This window comes from Canis aureus, chromosome 1 (genome assembly GCF_053574225.1).
Source record: "Canis aureus isolate CA01 chromosome 1, VMU_Caureus_v.1.0, whole genome shotgun sequence".
Taxonomy (NCBI): domain Eukaryota; kingdom Metazoa; phylum Chordata; class Mammalia; order Carnivora; family Canidae; genus Canis; species Canis aureus.
This window is the reverse complement of record NC_135611.1, coordinates 72,844,554-72,855,571: the sequence shown is the minus strand read 5'-3', so window position 1 is coordinate 72,855,571 and position 11,018 is coordinate 72,844,554. Positions and strand designations below refer to the sequence as shown.

General features: G+C 42.0%; 1 pseudogene; it reads right to left on the bottom strand.

The window, feature by feature from the left end:
* LOC144323613 (tyrosine-protein phosphatase non-receptor type 2-like) lies at positions 1-9,542 on the bottom strand (annotated as a pseudogene).
* Positions 9,543-11,018: the final 1,476 nt, after the last annotated feature.

Here is an 11,018-nt window from a genome sequence, read left to right as displayed (position 1 = left end):
TTATAGCTGCAGAATATTCTGCAGTCTTGAACAGTTAGGTGTCAGTCTGGCCTGATTATGTCCAAGGGAAAATTTCCCTTCAAAGACATTTTCAGGGAACATTTTTGTGTCTTTATTTTTCTTTTTAAAATTGGGAAAACGTTTTCTTTCTCATTCAGTCTCATTTAGCCTCTGTTTCATTTGTTGCACCTTCTGAGCCGTGTTAGCTTTTCTGTTCTCTCAAAAACGTTTGGGTAGAAACACTCCCACTGGCTGTTCTCTGCCACAGTATCCTGCATTTTAGAGGATAGTCCTGCATAACTGCCAACTGTCAGTTTTTCTTCTTCTAGGCCTGTTCTATTCCCATTGTATTTTTCAGCCATTATTTTGGTTGGTGAATGATGAAACACAGGACATACATCTTCCTTAGAAAGTTCTTTCCACCATTTCTGTATATTTGAATCTCCCTTTATAAATTTTGCTCCTTCTATGATAGTCACATATGCAACTTTGAGTTAATGTGGTGTCTGAAGAAATCCCATTTGGTATTGTCTCAAATTCAATAACAGCTGTTTCATGTTAACATCATCTCTTTTTTCAATCAGAACATGATAGGTGTAGGGGCACCTGGGTGGCTTTGTTGGTTAAAGTGGCCAACTCTGGATTTTGGCTCAGGTCATGATCTCAGGGTCATGAGATTGAGCCCCTTGTCAGACTCTGCACTCAGCAGGGAGTCTGCTTGTCCCTCTCATTCTGCTTCTCCCCCTGCTTGCTCATTCTCTGTTTCTAAAATAAAAATCAATTAATAAGTAAAATATTAAAATTTTAAAAAGAACACAACACATGTCTGCTTGAGAAAACCTGCTTGAGCACCCAGTGCCTGCATGGTAATGGATCACTGCAGGCCCATGTTTGAATTCAAGGAGCCAGATTCTCTCACTTTAAATAAGAAAGTGAGAGATGAAGCTGGTAGCAGAGAGACTCCAGAATCTGGCCAGTAGTATAGTGACAGCGAGATGTTGTTCTGGTTTCCTGCTATTGATGTTTCCCAATTGCAGTAGATGTACCATGTAATAGACTTCACACCTTCTGACAAGAAATTCACACTGACTCCTGTTTCCTTACAAGCATCTCTGTGTTTTTTTGTTAGCCAGCACTGTGTGCCTTGCACCAATTCCTTTTCCACAACTGTTTAGTGTGACAACTGCTTTGGTCTTTTGCTGCCAAAACATGAACCAGAAGTGGCAACTTGTATTAGGAAGTGGACCCTGTGTTCAGATGTAACTCTTCTGCGCCTCTTCTTTTTTTTTATTTTTTTTATTTATGATAGTCACACAGAGAGAGAGAGAGGCAGAGACATAGGCAGAGGGAGAAGTAGGCTCCATGCACGGAGCCCGACGTGGGATTCGATCCCGGGTCTCCAGGATCGCGCCCTGGGCCAAAGGCAGGCGCTAAACCGCTGTGCCACCCAGGGATCCCCTCTGTGCCTCTTCTATGTCAGATAACCTGTCATGAATGCAACCATGTTTAGCATCTTGCAATTTAACACCACTATGATCATATAGGCTTACATCTCTGCATCTGTTTCAATTTCTATTTTCTGGAAACTTGGCTACTCTATGAGGATTGCAAATTTCCAAATACAGCTTCTGCCAGTGATTCTGAACATTCAGCTCCTCAAACTACACTTGACAGTGGCAGACAGGGCAGTGGGAGCCAGCTAGCCTGAGCAGAGGATACGCCATTGGAGAAGCTCAGGCCCCACAATATCTGGGGAGCAAAAAATTTTTCTAATGTACTGTAGAATTCAACACAATCATTCAAGATCTCTAAGCACATATGCCGATACATGGGTTTTATAGCTGTCCTTGTAGCACACTCCATAAGATCATGTGGGAGGAGAGACCTGCTATGTAAGGACACCTGCGCCCCAGCCAATAGTCAGGCAGGGGACTGGGTGGCAGATGCTGCCCTAAAGAATGGCCTTCCTTGTTTCTTGGAATGTGATACAAATGCACTAGAGACTGTATGACCTCTTTTTATACCAAATGTGCCTCAAATCTAAAATTAGACCAAGAAATATCGAATCACCCTTCTGGAAGTTCGTGGGGCAGGAAAATATGGAGGCCCAGCTGAGGGTGGCGGCATGGCTCCTCTGTCTTCTCTGTTCAGCCTGATGCCAGGTAAGCCAGCATTGAACTCCAAGTGGAGAGCCTGGCTTTGGGGAGTTTGGTGTTTTATCTCACTGTAGCCTCTGTGCTCATTTTCCACTCCTGCTGCCCTCTGGCACCCAGAGTCCAGTTTGCCAAGTGAGTGATGGGGGCTGGGGCTGAGGGAAGAGGGCAATGTCCTCGGCTTTTCTGAACTCTGCTGGCCTAAAGCACATTTAAGTTCTTTCTTCACTCTAGAGCGATCCTGCACCACCCTTGATTTTGTACACCCCCTGCTGTGACCTGTAAAATGAGGTGCACAATAGCACTCATCTCATTGGCCAGTCACTTGGTAACTTGTTAAAAAAGCAAATTCTTAAACCCCTCGCCAGACCTACTGCATCAGAAACTCTGATGATGGAGGTCAACGATCAGTTTTCACAAGCACCCAGGTGATTCAGGATGCTCATTTGAGTTTGAGTTTGAGAATCGCTGTCATAGGGTTGTTGTGAAGAGTGAATGACAAATCAGCTAAAATATGCTCAGCCTGCCTCCTAAGCAGTATCCAGCTGTTGGTATCCTCATCATAGTCACCATCAGCACCGTCATCAATCATCATCATCATCATCATCATCATCATCATCATCATCATCATCACAAGAATCCTTCCTATAATGCTCTAGGTTCTAGGAGTGCTAGGTATTCTCAGATGGAATGACCTTTCCTGTGGAACAATGCCCTGGCAAATGTATGTGCAAGCTGACCCTCTTCACAGCACAAAGGTCTCTGTCTCAACTATGTACCATCATGATGCAGATGGACTGATATTTACCTATGCCTCGTTTCTTTTTACACATGGCAGTGTTTTTATTGAAATATACTTCACAAGATCTAAAATCTACCATTGTAAGAGACGGTTTCAGTGGTTTTTAGTACATTCACTATGTTATGCATTTGTGATCACTATCTAAGTGAAGAACATTTCCGTCACCCTCCCTAAATCCTCATGCTTATTTCTTCTAGTTTGTCCCAATTCCCTTCTACCCCCATTCCCACAATCTACTTTCTGTCTCTGTGTCTAATATGGACATTTAATATGAATCATGAAATATGTGACCTTTTGTACCCGGCTTCTTTCCTTTAGCATTATGTCTTCAAGGTTCATTCATAATATGACATGTATTATTACTTGATACCTCTTCATGGCTGAGTAATATTTCAATGTATAAATAAATACACCTTATTTTTTAATTCATTCATCAGTTGATGGACACTTGTGTTTCTTTCACTTTTTTGGCATTATGAGCAATGCTGCTATGAACATTTGTGTACAAGTTTTTGCATGAATGTACATTTTCATTCCTCTTAGATATATCCATAGGAATTGGTTTGCATAATTTTTGAGGAAGTACCAGATTGTTCTTCACAGTGGCTACATCATTTAACATTCCCACCAGCAATATATGAGGGTTCCAATTTCTCCACATCTTCACTAATATATCTTATTGTCCATTTCTTAATGATATTCATGCTAGTAAGTAGAATGATATCTCATTATGGTTTTGCATGTCCCTAATGAATTATGATGTTGAATATATTTTCATGTGCTTATTGTCTATGTGTATATACTCTTTGGAAAAGTGTCTATTCAAATTGTTTACTCACTTTTTAAAAGTAGGAACAGAGGGAGAGAGAGAACCTTAGGCAGGCACCATACCTAGCACAGAGCCTGATGCAGAGCTCTATCTCATGACCCTGAGATCATGACCTGAGCCAAAATCAAGAGTTGGACATTTAACTAACTAAGCCATCGAGGAGCCCCTCATTTACCCATTTTTTTTGTTAAAGATTTATTTATTTATTTATTTATTTATTTATTTATTTATTTATTTTTTATTGGTGTTCAATTTACTAACATACAGAATAACACCCAGTGCCCGTCACCCATTCACTCCCACCCCCCGCCCTCCTCCCCTTCTACTACCCCTAGTTCGTTTCCCAGAGTTAGCAGTCTTTACGTTCTGTCTCCCTTTCTGATATTTCCCACACATTTCTTCTCCCTTCCCTTATTTTCCCTTTCACTATTATTTATATTCCCCAAAGATTTTTTTAAAATTTATTTATAAGAGACACAGAGAGAAAGGCAGAGATTTAGGCAGAGGGAGGAGCAGGCTCCCTGCAGGGAGCCTGATGTGGGACTTGATCCCAGGACCCTGGATCACGACCTGAGCCAAAGGCAGATGCTCGACCATTGAGCCACCCAGGTGCCTCTTATTTACCCATTTTTAAATTGGGACGTGTTTTTGTTGTTTTATTTTGACTTGTAAGAGTACTTTATATATTCTGGATATTATATATTTAGGAGATATATGATTTGCAAATATTTCTCCCACTCTGTCCATTGAATTTTGGTTCTCTTGCTGGCGTTCTTTTTTTAAATTATGGTTACAGTACATATAATATGTAATTTATCATTTATCCGCTTTAAGTATACAGTTCAGTGGCATGAAGTATGCTCATATTTTGTGCACTTGTGACCACTAGGAAATAATGTTTTGCTATTCATTCATTCTATGAGCCCTCACTGAGTCCCTCTTATGTCAGGTCCTGTGCTGAGGAATCAAAGATGGATGAACACTGACACACTCCCTGCACTGGGGGAGCTTACATTCAATGGAGCCATAGGCAAATATTCCTTTTAGAAAATACGATGGAATATTACTCAGCTATTAGAAATGACAAATACCCACCATTTGCTTCAACGTGGATGGAACTGGAGGGTATTATGCTGAGTGAAGTAAGTCAGTCGGAGAAGGACAAACATTATATGTTCTCATTCATTTGGGGAATATAAATAATAGTGAAAGGGAATATAAGGGAAGGGAGAAGAAATGTGTGGGGAATATCAGAAAGGGAGACAGAACGTAAAGACTGCTAACTCTGGGAAACGAACTAGGGGTGGTAGAAGGGGAGGAGGGCGGGGGGTGGGAGTGAATGGGTGACGGGCACTGGGGGTTATTCTGTATGTTAGTAAATTGAACACCAATAAAAAATAAATTAAAAAAAAAAAGAAAAAAAGAAAATACGTAGCTCTGTGCTCTCTTTCTTCAGCATTAACCTAAAACCTTTGGCAGTTTCTCATTTTGTGGTTCCCCGGGTAGTGAGGTTTCCATGTAGCCACTCCATCTCTGGGATAGAGGGAGACTGAGAAACTACAGCAGCCTCCCCTCCTCCAGATTTCATCAGGAAAGAGAAGTCCTGAACAACACGAAATAAAAGGCATTCTGACCAAAGCTACTAGTGCCTCTATTAAGGATCCACTCTCTGTCACCTGGCTCAGCCTAGCTCACTTGATTGTGACCTATTGTCTGCTCTCAATGATCAAGTAAGGTGACTCCTTGACCCTGCTGCTGCATGCCCAGTGAGTCCCTGTAGTGATCTCACTATTAACCTTTGCAGGTCCTTCTGTGTTCACAGAGAAAGCAAGGGCTGATATTCAACCTGAGAGGATAGGCAGTGGCATTTGGTACAGACTTTGAAGTTTTAATCAAACATCATCATCACCTTCAAGTTTTTTTTTCTCAGGGGGTAAAATATTCATGTGAACAGAATCCATCTCCCATCCACCTATAAATGAGACAGCAAAATGTCTAGGATCATAAATGACATCAATTATACAAACTCTCCTATTTTAGGTCCAGTGCAATAGCATGGACATCTTTTCTCATCAATACAGAGAACATTCCTTTACGCCAGGCTCCTTTTCACCTCCTGATGGACATTTAGATCACCTTTGTTTATTTATCCTCTGCAACACTGCAGTGAACATCTTTGCGTGTGTATCTTTGTGGATGTATGCAAATATCATTGAAAATGTATTCTACGGTGGAACTATTTGCTGAAAGCATATTCCAATGTGCACTCCCAGCTGTAGTAACTGAGAATGTCCATTTCCTCACAACTTGTAAGCCAGCTTATTTGCATATCTTTGGAAAATGTTCTAATTTCAACTTTATTATTATAAAATCCAAGTATTGTTATGTTCCCCATCATGTTCACCATTATCATATTCATTAGCATAAATAGCTGATGTAAACAGCATTTACGGTGTATTGAGAATTTGGGTTGACTTAATTCAATTCACTCCTCACAACAGCCATATGACGTAAGAATTACTCATCCATTGTACAATTGAAAACCCAAGTGTGAGTAACTTGTGTGCCCTCAGACATGTAAGTTGAGTTCTCTGTGTTTCTACTCTTCCAATAGAAAAATGGAAATAATACTATCTTCCTCATCTACTACATGGGGCTGTGTTACACACATTAAGGACTATATATCTGCCAGATACTTTATGGCATCTGTGATTTGTTCTGGTGACAACGTGAGACATGACATGTTCACAAGTTTACATGTGGAGGAAGGATGGCAGAAGAGAAAGCCTAATAGGACACAAGGTCTGGGGACTGAAATGCGGCTAGACCACCATCAGGCTGTGTGATCATAAGTCCTGTTTTCTTTCTCTGGGCCTCCATATCAGCATTTATAAACCACAGAGTATAATAACAGGAAGGACTTGGACTAGGCGGAATCCAATCTTTTCAGGGCTAAAATGTCTAAAATGATGAGTTTCCTTAAATTAAATATTTTTTCTTTTTCAATGTCAGCTTTATTGAGGTATTATAAGTAATAAAATTTACCAATTTTATTTTTTTTAATTTTTTTAAGATTTTTTATTTATTTATTCATGAGAGACTCACAGAGAGAGAGTGGCAGAGACACAAGCGGAGGGAGAAGCAGGCTCCAGCAGGGAGCCCAACGTGGGACTCGATCCCAGAACCCCCAGGATCATACCCCAGGCCGAAGGCGGCGCTAAACCACTGCGCCACCCGGGCTGCCCAAATTTACCAATTTTAATGTAAAGTGATGAGTTTTGACGAATGCATCTAGTGGTATAACCATCACATCACTCCACAAAGTTCCCTCCTGCCCCTTGTTGCCAGGCCACAAACTAGAAGTCTGGCTCCTGGCAACTGCAGATCTGCCTTCTGTCAGAAGAACTTCATGTAAGTGGACTCATACCCTCTGCATTCTTTTGAACCTGCCTTCTTTCATTTAGCACAATGTTTTTGAGATTCATATTTTTGACTATTAGTGCTTTTTATTATAATTTGATATTGGCTATTGGTATTTCTTTTAAGCTATACTGTTTATGTCCTTTGCCCATTTTCTATCAGTCACTGATTTTTTTTTTTTTTTGAGAGAAAAAGAGACTTCAAGAGTGAGGGGCAGGGGAGGGGATAGTGGGCAGAGGGAAAGAGAAAGAGAATCTTTGGCAGGCTCCATGCCCAGAGCATAGCCTGATGTGGGGCTTGATCCCATGACCCTGAGATCATGACTTGAGCTGAAATCAAGAGTGAGATGCTTAACTGACTGAGCCATCCAGGTGCCCCTGATATTTTCATTATACATTTATAGAAACACTTTTTTTTAAGTCAGGGAATAATATACAGAGGTTGACTGTATTTTTTCTAAAGGTGCTTGAGTGTCTTTTCCACGAAAGGGCCCACTTGGAGCAAGCAATGGTCATTAGTGCTGCCATTCTTTCTTCCTCTGCTCCCTGCAGGTGCTTCCTCCTTTCCACCTGCCAGCTTTCCACACATGTTGGCCTGTTTCTCACAGTGCGCAGTGGGAAGGTGGGATCTTGGGGTGGGGGAAGGAGAAGACTGAGCATCTGCTTCTACCCCTGCTCCTTGGTGTCCATCTGAGGATGGGGTGCTGGGGGATTCCTGGCAGCAGAGGTACAGCCCCTGCCCTGTTTCTGGTCCCTGAGCCTGTACCCCAGCCCCAGGACCAGAGACCCTCCATGAACAAAGCTTGGATTTGCTTGGACCTGCAACCAAGGCCCCTTATAATCCTATGCACTAGGATGTACCAAGGGGTGGAGAAGGGACTGTCACCTTCATCTTATTCTGCCTCATTACCTTCCATAAACATTCAGGAACCCTCCACAGGGTGGGATGTTCTCCACAATGACCACTTCCAAATCCTTGGTGAAAAGGGAACTCTGTATAGGTCTATAGGTCCCTGTATAGGTCTATGGGACTGAGGGACCAAAGGATTATGGGAAGTCACAGGGACAGACAAGGTCACTCCAGCGTTAGGGGCTGCCTGGATGCCCATGTCTTCTCTTCCTGAGGCTGCACTATCCCGTTAGGGTGTTGGGAAGAGTGCATATCTGCTGCCCCACACTGGGCAGCTAGAAGAGCAAGCCTTGATCAACTGCATTGGGACAGATGTGTCCCCGGCTTTCCAGGGAGATCTTGTAGCCCCCAGGCATTAGGTTCCTTTGGGTGACATCATATGGCACCACTTCGGGTGCACTGCCAGGTAAGTGGGGTCTCCTGTATCAGCCTCATAGCGGCTTTACTCATAGTAACTCCCAACTAGAAACAGATGGAGAGGTGTGTGTCCACAGGAGAATGGATAAACACACTGTAGTATGTTTATATTTAAAAATTGAATAGAACAATCTATCTCTACATACGAAACCAAGGAAGAATCTTAAAAATACTGTATCAAACAAAAGAAAGAACATGAAAAAAACCATAAGTCTCTTAGATGGAGTTCAAACAGGCAAAATTAGGGCAGCCCTGGTGGCCTTTGGCCTGGGGTGTGGTCCTGGAGACCCGAGATCAAGTCCCAGGTCAGGGTCCCTGCATGGAGCCTGCTTCTCCCTCTGCCTGTGTCTCTGGCTCTCTCTCTCTCTCTCTCTCTCTCTCTCTCTGTGTCTATCATGGATAAATAAATAAAATCTTTTAAAAAACCAGGCAAAATTAAACTATAGTGATAAGTGTCAGAACAGTGGTTATTTGTAGGGGAAGTATTGACTGGAAAGGGGGCACAAGAGAACTTTCTAGAAGGATGGGGATTTTTTTTATATCTTGATGTGGAAGATAGGTCCATGGATGTATACATCTATCAAAACTTAACCTATACACTTAACTCTGTTAGTTTTACTCTACGCAAATAATACCAACTCAATAAAAACTGTTAGCATAAAATTGTGAAGATGAAGCTGAAAAAAATGTTACATTGTTAAAAAGTGGTTATCTGTGTCAGGACATTGAGCAGATTCCTGACTTTTTTTCTGAAAAACAAACAGTCAAAGCTTCTGTGGAAAGTAGTCAAGAATCTTTCTATTGGCCCTAGAGCCGTGCCCCATGTAAGACTACTACCTGTGTTTGTTGATGTGGTGGAAAGAAGAGGTGACAGCGGGGCTCCCTCTGAAGGGCAGCTGCGAAGGGAAAGCCTCACCTCTGGGTCAGCAGCGCCTGCAGCCTGGCTCCATCCCAAGGAGCCAACGGAGCAGCCCGAACGCGGGATGAGCTGCGAGGAAACCCAGTCGCCCATCGCCCATCGGAGCCTTACTTTCTTCTTCTGTAAATTACTCTAAAGCACTCAGCTGACGCGGGATTTAAATACCATTCTGTCATTAAAGCCACGGAGAACCATTAGTTACTGATTTCACATTTTATTTGTAACCCAATAAAAATTTCCCCCAGATCCTTAGTCTGCATTTCTAAAGCAGAGCATTAGGGTATGTCTCAGGAGGCTAAGCTGTCTGCACCTGCTGGGAAGGAGAAGAGGGTGAGATGCAGGAACCCACTTTCCTTCAGGGGAAAGAAAAGCTGCTTTTTCTTTTGTATTTGACTTTTCTGTTTGGAAAACCAGTTTCTCTGCTCTCCTGTGAGGGACCTCATCTCTCCTAAGCTATATGCTCCAGGTCATTCCATAGAAAATAAAACCTCTGCAATAGTGCTTGCTTTCAAGGATTTACAATATGTTTATGCATCTCGGGGAAATCTTTCTTTTAAAAATTTACTACTGTAGTCAACCATTTATTAGGATAGTCATCTGGTTCAGTACTCCAAATTATGGAGACTAGGAGTCCTTTAAAAATTCACACTTTTAAATTTTATGTTACATTCTTTAGTTTCCAAATATTTCACATCTTCTGGGTAGCACCAGAATGATCCATCAATAGAAGAAAAAATAATCATTTCCAGGCCATTTAACAGAAAGTAGAAGAGATGTTCATAGTGACCACCTGTGACATCACTCTAGCAGGCAATGTCCCTCTAACCTCTATGCAGTATAGGCAGGAAATGTTTTATTTTGCATGGTGTAAAGCCATAGCAACTGCTTTCTAATTAATTGTCCATGACTATTGAGCTGCTTAGTCTTTCACAGTGTTAGCATTGGGCTCCTTGCCCTTTTATCCCATTCTGAAGGAGGACCATCACCATCATCAGAATCTTTGTGTCTCGGTATTCTCACTGCTGGTGCTGAATGGCATTTCCAGGTTCATGTCTTACTCCCTGCAATGAACAGTACACTCTAGGCATGCCATTCTGATGACCTGCTGTTGCTCCGAGGAGCTCTCCTGTGCTCAGTGCCTCTACCAAGCAATGCTTGCCACCTTCTTTCCCATTTCACTCCTTTAAATATCTGGTGAAATCTTGCTCTTCCCTCTAGTTCCCTATTAAAAGCCAGTAAATGGATTTCCTCTGTTTCCATAGCATCTGGACCTTCAAGTTCTCAGAGTGTCTGTTACAGTGTTTTATAATGTTTTGGTAATCTTGCCAGGCTTAGCTCCTCAAAGTTATGTTCATGTCTACTACACCATTGAACCCATTATCTCAATGACTGGGTCAGCAGGTGCTTGATTAATGAGTAAGGTCACGTGCTGCACTAAAAATATGGGCAGCAGAGCCAAATGATGACTTCTAATTGCTTTAGATTTTGACATTTCTTCAAATTTGCAGAGTACATCCATGCATAAAGTTGCTTTCATTTTGGTCACATTATAAATGAGTAAATGGAGCT